We start from the raw sequence: 8,829 nt of genomic DNA on the forward strand, positions 1-8,829 counted from the left end.
GTGTAGCTGTTAAACATGTCTACCTTCACAGCAGCGCCTATATTAGTATTTAATTAAAGAACTGGACACTATAGCCTAAACACCACTGAGGTTAATTATTTGTGAACCATAGCAGCATATATCATATCAACAAATTTTCTATGTTCCATTGCATGTAACTTTACATAGGAAGTATTTTTATGTTATTTAATAATTGCTACATAAGTAGAGGCCTATTAAAAAATAAGGGATGAGCTTAAAACACCACTGGAATTTAGTATTTTTAAATGAATCAAGCATTCATATTATTCAGGTTTCTGTTACATTTAATCACTGAGAATATCTGAATTTTTTTGTCTTATCAACTACTTTATTTAAAATGTAATGATTGTGATAAATACAAAGCATATATATAATCACTTATGTTTAAATGACTTAATATCAAGTAATGGACTACAATAAGTCCACATTATTATTTTTCTTTAATGGATTTTAAAAACTGGAGATTCAGAACCTTTCTATCTTTAATAGTTACTTCTATTATTTTCAAATATTCTAAATTCACATCAGACTGATATATATTGATTTTCCTGGTCTGTTTTTGCCTTTAAAATACTTATATACTTGCCATTTGTTCTCAATACTAGAAGTACAGCCAAAACTTTATTTTGATTTACGTTTTCAAAAATGACCTTCTGGGTTAGACAAAATACTATTGTTGTTGTTGTTATTTCAATTACAAATCCAATGAGCAAGAGTCTATTCAAGACTAAAGTATCATTTTGGATGATAAAATAGGCGATTCACTACCTTTTATTTTCAGGTTGTTGGCATGCTATAGCTATAATAGGAGGGTTAATATAGCTACAACAGGAGGGTTAATATAGCTACATAATTACAACCATCTGGAAAAATTTAGCATTCTCTAAAAATTTGCAAACTTATTTCACATTTTTAGTTACTAGGAAATACTGAGTTTCCCGATATTTTAAAATGTATTTTACATTTTAAATCTTTTATTATTCAGTCAACTGTGTCTTTATCTTCCATTGTTTTCAGGTCAAGATACCTCTGTATTTCAAATAGCCAGTTCAAAATATTATGTAAGTTATTTTCTGGCATTGTCACAGAAGAAATTTATATATATTCTGTGACTATATATATATATATGTATTCAATGTACCTTTTCATCAGTACCTATAGGGAGAACTAAGAGATGACCTTGGAATCTAGGCAACTAGACAGGGACATGAAAAGAAAATCAGTTCGAAATTGCAATGACAAGATTGTGTGCTTTTAGCAATATTCTGAAACACAAAACAGCAAGACAGTTGTGATAAGCAATGGCACAGATGCAGAAAGATTTCTGCTATAATTTTCCAGAAATGGTAACAGTTTATCAATTCTCACTTGGGAATTTAAATAAGAGGATTTTGAAACAATATTTGTTCCTATCTGAAAAATTATTTATTATATTAAAAAGTAACCTCAGAGGTAATCTAACAGAGTATTTCTTTTAACTCTTACATACAGTTGGCAGGGTAGTGTAAATTACCTTCTACTACACTTAAGGCACTCCATAAAGACTTATCCAATAGTCGCTTGAGTAGTTGGATGATTGATAAGTGATAGAAAAGTCTACATTCCTGCCCATGATAACAGAATTGATCTTAAATTGAAACACATTTTACTTTGGTCATTTGCCCTTGGCATTTGGCCACCTTCCAATTTGCCAATTTTAACTTGCATGTGATATCATATAATTTATAATAATATTAGCAAAATCTACCATCAGTTTCTATTACCTCTCTACCAATATACTCATTAAAACTTTCACATGGGAATGCAATCAGAGTTTTAAAAATAAGACATATCCACCATTTGGGGAGACAGAAAAAAATCTAGGCACATAAAAACAATGAAGGATGAATGGTCAGGTAATTTGCATGAAGTAAGACTAGCAATATTAATGGTTATTTGTATTTGCTGTTGTCACTGCCAGTGCCCTAAATGGATCTGAACTGTCCCAAGTCCAAATGTGGACCTGCCTAAGTGGATGACTTTTGTAATCATAGCCAGGGTTAAACATGCATTACACAGCTTCCCTGTAAGTTTTTGTTCCTATGACTCAAATATCCAGCTGACATGAGTTAATAAAATGTTTACAAAAGTCAGGTCTATTGAACAGCTTAACTGCTAAGAGCACCAACTGAAATAGGTTTAGGTATGACTCTTGGAGTAGAGGTTTTCTGAGAAGAGCTGATCCTACTTTCTAGGTTTTCTACATCAGACTCTTTCAGTAGGTTATCACAACAAATTGGATACCAGGCAGCTACACCATTTTCTGCTGATGCAGTTGTGGCTATTATTGTCTTCTCTACCTTTGCATTTGGAAGACTGTTGCAACATACTCTAGCCATGCTTGTGTTAAAAATTGTTTTAATAGCATGTGTGGGAAAATGATTCTCTTTTATTCTTCATACTAATAATATCAGAACTTATACACAATCAATAATATCCTAGAGTACATTTCAATTTTTTAACCATCTAGTATGATTCTTTATTTTTTTAATTTTATGGCTGCACCTGCAGCATATGGAATTTCCCAGACCAGGAGTTGAATCTGGGCCATAGCTGTGATTTACACCACAGCTGGTGCAACTCTGGATACTTTAACCTACTGTGCTGGACAGGGAATCCAACATGCATCTCCACGCAACCCGAGTGGCCAGTGTCGGGTACTTAACCCACTGCAGGGACTTCCAGCACTAACTCTTAAGTGGAAACAGTTCTCAATACTGCTATATTATTTTTCTATTGCTTTAACAAACTGCCACAATTTATCAGCTTAAAACAACACATTTATGAACTAACCTTGTAGGTCAGGCAGGTCATAAGCGCAGGTAGGCTCAGCTGGTCTTCTTAGGGTCTCAAAGGCAGAAACTGATATTCCTCCATCAAGGTCCCTTTCAGGAGGCTCTGGGTAGGAATGAATGTGTTTCCAAACTCCTTCTTGTTGTGAAAGCACTCAGTTCCCAGGACTGAGGTCCTTGCTTGTTGTCAGCTGGTTAGCAGCCTTTAGTTCCTAGAGGTTGCATGCATTTATTCTCACGCATTCCGGTTGTCTTCAACACCCCTGGGCCACTCCTCCTCCCACCCAAACGTAGGTAGACGTCTCAGACCTTGAACTTCTCCTGCTTCACTTCCGCTATATCTCACTGCCAACCTCTTCTTCCAGCTGGAACATTTCTCTTCTTTTAAGAATGCTTGTGATTAGATTGGGCACACCTGGGTAATTCAGGCTCCCCTCACTTTGTGATGGCCCATGCCCTAGCTCAGTCAAGCTCTTTTTGTTATTTAAGGTAACACTTATAGGTGTTGGGGATTAGGTCATCACACATTCAATGGAAGGAACTTTTCTACCCCAGCTGCAAATTCATGGGAATTGACTTACTTTCTCATTTACCTTTGCATTTGATTATTTATCACAAACATGTGAATACAGATATGTAGTTTACCATTATTTAATATAGCTATCCTAAAGTGAAGAAATATTTCGATGTTGTTTCTATCTTAACTGTAGGCTAAGTAAAATGAGCAATGTTTTAATTATAAAACAACATGAAATAGCTAAAAAATAAGTACCTGAGTTCTACCCAACATTAGCATTATAGATATTAAGATGAGAAAATTAAAACTGAATATTAAAATAAAAGACATAATTTTCACTTCCGTTTTTCCATTTCCACTTCCCAGGAAAAAAATTATAGGATCAGAAATTTTCTTGATGTCTTATTCTTTTTAAGTCCTAAACGATAGAACTTGCATTGGTGCTGACTGAAATCAATGAGTGTGTGATGGAATATTCTATCCATAATTAATTAATTTTCTTGGTGGACATCACATTTAAATAAGGAGTTCTTATTGCCCATTTATTCCCTTGGAGAACTTAACATTTTTAGGCCAGAAAAAGACATTGCAATTTGTGCATTTCAACATGTTCTTTCTCTTCAGCTACTTAAAGAGTATTTATAGTCCTACGTTATGCAGTATAAGTATTGCAATAAAAAAGTCTTGACTTGTCCTCACTCCAAGCATATTCTTTAAAAATAACATATTTATCAGTCTTGAAAGTGATTTTTATAAACATTTCTTATTTCCTAAAATGTTTGAAAAAATACCTTTTATTCATGTTTCAGATTTTTTTATATTAATTTTACTCCACTCCATTTTTATCCCATTTCCAATCGCTATAAACTATGTAAACATATGTAAACTCTCTATAGTTCTTAAAGCATGAATTTCTGATGATCACTAAGGAGAAACTCAACCAATATGATAGTACCTGGTATCTGATATTAAGAGTAAAAACTGTGTTCTTCCATTTTGGGATTTAATTTCTTTGTAGTCTGTCCCTTCAGTACTCAGGACATTTCTGGAATGATGGATGTTCTAGAAAGAAGGCAATGTCAAACTTGCAGACATGCCTGAACACACCGTGGTAATTTACAGCCTGCTTTCTTGGTGCTAATGTAATGAGCTACATCATAGTTGAGGTTCAAGAAGATAAAGAATTTGTCATTTCAGCTTCTTGACAAATATCGCTGTTAGGAAAAATAAGCCATTTTCTGAAAGATAAAATCCATGCATGAATTTTTCTGTTATCTATTAAAATATAAGTGGAATTAAACTAATTGGGTAAAATTACTTTCTAGCATATTACCATTTAAAACAGATAAAATATTTAGGAAAATCAAGAGGTAAGTGAGCATTAATATTTTCTTTCTTATAACAATGATACATGGAATACGATTAAAAGCAAGCAATGTACAGTATTGATAATATCCAAAAATCATATATATACAAGCTTGTACATATATTCACAGACACAATAAAGAGATCACATTTGGAACTATTTTCCTAAAAGAGCATAGAAATGTAAGCCAGGAAAGCACAGTGAAAAGCTAGGGAATTGAGAGCAGGAGAGAAGATAGTGGAGGAATAGGACATGGAGTTCCCCTCCTCTTACAGAAACATAAAAATACATCTACGAGTGGAACAATCCACACAGAACATCTACTGAACACTGACAAAAACATCAGACTTCTGAAAAGGCAAGAAAACCCCATTAGGCTAAAGAGTATGGGGTGGGGGGAGGGAAGAAAGGAAACAGACAAAAGGAGAGGGAGAGAGAGAGAAAGCAACCAGGATGATGGGATCTGCACCTGAGGGAGGGAATTGTGAGGGAGAAAAAGTTCCTACACCCTGGGGAGCTCTCTCACTGGTGGAGGGATCAGCCTGAACAGAGGGGGAACTCTGGAGTCCAGGAGGAAAGAGCAGCAGGCAGTTTGCAAGGGGCAAAACAGTCATCCTCGCAGAGGGTAAGCACTGCACTGCTGCACTTCCCAGCCTCATCCCCTGGAGTAGGTGGGGGCTGGGAGTTGAAACTCAGGATTCATGTCAGACTCAGGGAGATGACTAGGCTTAGCTTAGCTGCTCAGAGACAGCTCAGAGAGGCTGGATGGTGACACAGGATGGTGTACCCAGAAGAAATCATGTCCTGCCAGAGAGGCAAGGCACCATTGTTGGGAGGCATTGAGGAGGGGGATAGGGCTGCCGCTAAGAGCTTCCTCCTCTGTGAGCACTCTTAGGTAACAGGAAACACCTGTTAGAGTACTGGTACCATTGTGAGACCCAGATAGCAGCAGCTGCTAGGAGACCAATGGCAAGCAGGAGCTGAGCTCTGCCTCTGGAATCCCTGAAGCACCTGAACCCCAGATACCCAGAAAAAAATTGCCTTCAGGTGCCAGGCCCTAACACCACAGTCCCAGCAGCTCTCTAGGATGAGTCATCCCTGTGAAAATTGGGATGTCTCCATTCCATCTGTCCTGGGAGTACAGTGGGGCACTGACACCACATGAAATTTGCCAGCAATCACTAGAATCTGCTCCATCTGCCCCAGGAGTGCAGAGAGGCACAGATACCTCATGAAACCTGTAAGGGGGAACTGGTCTCTGCTCCTACTATCCTGGGAGTGCAGAGAACCCTAGATATTCCATGAAACCTGCAAGTGATATGGTGGGTCTGACTTTAACATCTGTGGGCTCTGTAGGACTGACCAGGCCAGAGTCTAAGCTCTCTTCATAGCTTCCACAGTGGGCACATGGGTACAACTATAAAATCCTAGGACCTGACTTCATCAGATATGAGCTGATGGCCTGGGGTGAAAACAATGCCTAAGAGACACTAAAACCAATTGCTGGCAGAGCAGTGGCAACAATAGCGTATTTTGCGAACCCACACAACAGGTAAAAAGTGACACAACGAAGCACACTCACAGGTGGAGAGCTCTAGCAAAGGAATACTCAAGGGCTCCACTCTTAGTGGGAGTGCTCCAGTCCTGCCCACCTACACCACAGAGCAGAAACACAGCTCAAAAATAGATATGGGAGTTCCTGTTGTGGCTCAGTGGGTTAAGAACACAACACAGTGTCCATGAGGCTGCAGGTTTGATCCCTGGCCTTGCTCTGGATTAAGGATCTGGAATTGCTGCCAGCTGTGGCATAGGTTGCAGATGGGGCATGGATCCCGCAGTGCTGTGGCTGTTAATAGGCCTGAAGCTGCAGCCGCAATGTGACCCTTGCCCCAGGAACTTCCATATGCCATATGTGGCCCTAAAAAGTAAAAAAAAAAAATCTGGTGGCTCTTACCCAAGATTTAGGGAGCAGCCCTGCCCCCGATGGGGCAGTGACAACTACAGAGTAAAGAAAACCAACTCAATGTCCTTTGAAGGCTCTAGTCACCACAATATGCTCGCCTCCTATCAAGGAGATGAGATCCAGCATACACTGAGGACAGAGGGGGCAGGCACCCATAGTCAAAACAGCCCTTGCATCAAAACATATTACACTCAGATAGACAGCCTAAAGTTGTCTTGAATTCACAGCCACTTCTAAACACACTCTTTGACACAGCCGTGACCATCGGCAAGACAAGACTCAGCTCCATCCACCAGTGAACAGGCACCAGCCTCTCCATCAGGAAGTCTATACAAGCCCCTGTGTCAGCTTCACCCACCAGGGGACAGACACCAGAAGCAAGAGAAGCTATAATTCTGCAGCCTGGGGAAAGGAGACCACAACACAGGAAGCTAGAGAAAATGAGATGACAGATTGCTTCAGACAAAGTAACAAGATTAAAACTCAAAAAAAAAAAAAAAAAAAAAAAAAAAAAAAAAACAAATGAAGAAGAGATAGGCAATCTACCTGAAAAGAATTCAGAGTAATGATAGTAAGGATGATCCAAGACCTCAGAAAAAAATAAAAAGCAAGACGTAGATTGAGAAGCTACAAGAAATGTTTAACAACGAGAAGATTTAAAGAACGAGGATATAAAGATGAATAACACAATGTCTGAAATGAAAAATTCACTAGAGGAATCAATAGCAGGATATCTGAGGTAGAAGAATGAATAAGTGAGGTGGAAGACAAAGTGGTAGAAATCACTGCCACACAAAAAATAAAGAAAAAAGAATGAAATGAATTGAGGAGAGTCTAAGAGACCTCTGGGAAAACATTAATTGCACCAACATTTGCATCATAGGAGTCCCAGGAGAAGGGAGAGTGAAAAGGTGCCAAGAAAATATTTGAAGAGATTGTAGCAAAAACTTTCCTAATATGGGAAAGGAAATATTCGCTCAAGTTGAAGTCCAGAGCACTCCATACAGGATAAAATCAAGGAGGAACATGCCAAAACACACACTAATCAAACTGGCACAAATTAAATACAAATAAAAATATTAAAAGGAACAAATTACAAGGTAAACCCCATTAGGATATCAGCTGATTTTTCAGCAGAAACTGCAAGCTAGAAGGGAGTGGCAATATATATTTAAGGTGATGAAGAGGAGGAACCTAGAACCAAGAATACCTAGCAAGGACCTCATTCATATTTGACAGAAAGTGAAGAGTAAAGGAAGCCATAAAAAAATAATAACATAAAAAAAATAATAACAAATAAAACAACCCACTGAATGGGAGAAAAATCTGTGCAAACCAAGTGACTGACAAGGGATTAATCTCCAAGACATACAAACAACTCGTGCAGCTTTATATAAAACAAAACAAAACAAAGCAAAACTAAAACCCGAACAACCCAATCAAAAAATGGGCAGAAAATCTAAACTAACATTTCTCCAAAGAAGACAGACAGATGGCCATAAAGCACACGGAAAGATGCTCAACATCACTCTTTATTAGAGAAATGCAAGTCAAAACTACATTGAAATAGCCTCTCACATAGTCAGAATGGCCATCATCCGAAAGTCTACAAACAAACAAACAAACAACAACAACAAAAAATGCTGGAGAAGCTGTGGAGAAAAGAGAACCCTCTTATACTGTTAGTGGGAATGTAAACTGATGCAACCACTATGGAGGACAGTATGGAGTTTCCTTAAAAACTAAATATATACGTTCTCTACCATTAAGCAATCCTACTCCTGGGCATGTATCCAGAGAAAACCATAACTAAAAAAGATACCTGCACCCCAATGTTCATTGAAGAATTATTTCTAATAGCCAAGACATGGTAGTAACCTAAAGGTCCTTCAAGAGAGGAATGGATAAGAAGATGTGGTATATATGTGGAACTGAATATTACTCAGCCATAAAAAGAATGAAATAATGTCATTCGCAGCAGCATGGATGGACCTAGAGAATATAATGCTGAATGTAATGTCAGGCAGAAAAAGACAAATATCATATAATATCACTAATATGTAGAATCTAATAAAATGATAAAAAAATAACTTATTTGTAAAGCAGAAACAAACACATGGATTTCAAAGCC

At 37.8% G+C, this 8,829-nt stretch overlaps 1 long non-coding RNA gene across 1 annotated transcript in view; it reads right to left on the reverse strand.

The window, feature by feature from the left end:
* LOC110255837 overlaps nucleotides 1-6,517 on the reverse strand; it is a 120,670-nt gene extending 114,153 nt beyond the window's left edge. The window contains exon 1 of the long non-coding RNA XR_002336713.1: nucleotides 2,854-6,517. This is a non-coding gene — a long non-coding RNA (uncharacterized LOC110255837). The remainder of the gene's footprint in view (nucleotides 1-2,853) is intronic.

Source organism: Sus scrofa, chromosome 11 (assembly GCF_000003025.6).
Source record: "Sus scrofa isolate TJ Tabasco breed Duroc chromosome 11, Sscrofa11.1, whole genome shotgun sequence".
Classification (NCBI taxonomy): Eukaryota; Metazoa; Chordata; class Mammalia; order Artiodactyla; family Suidae; genus Sus; species Sus scrofa.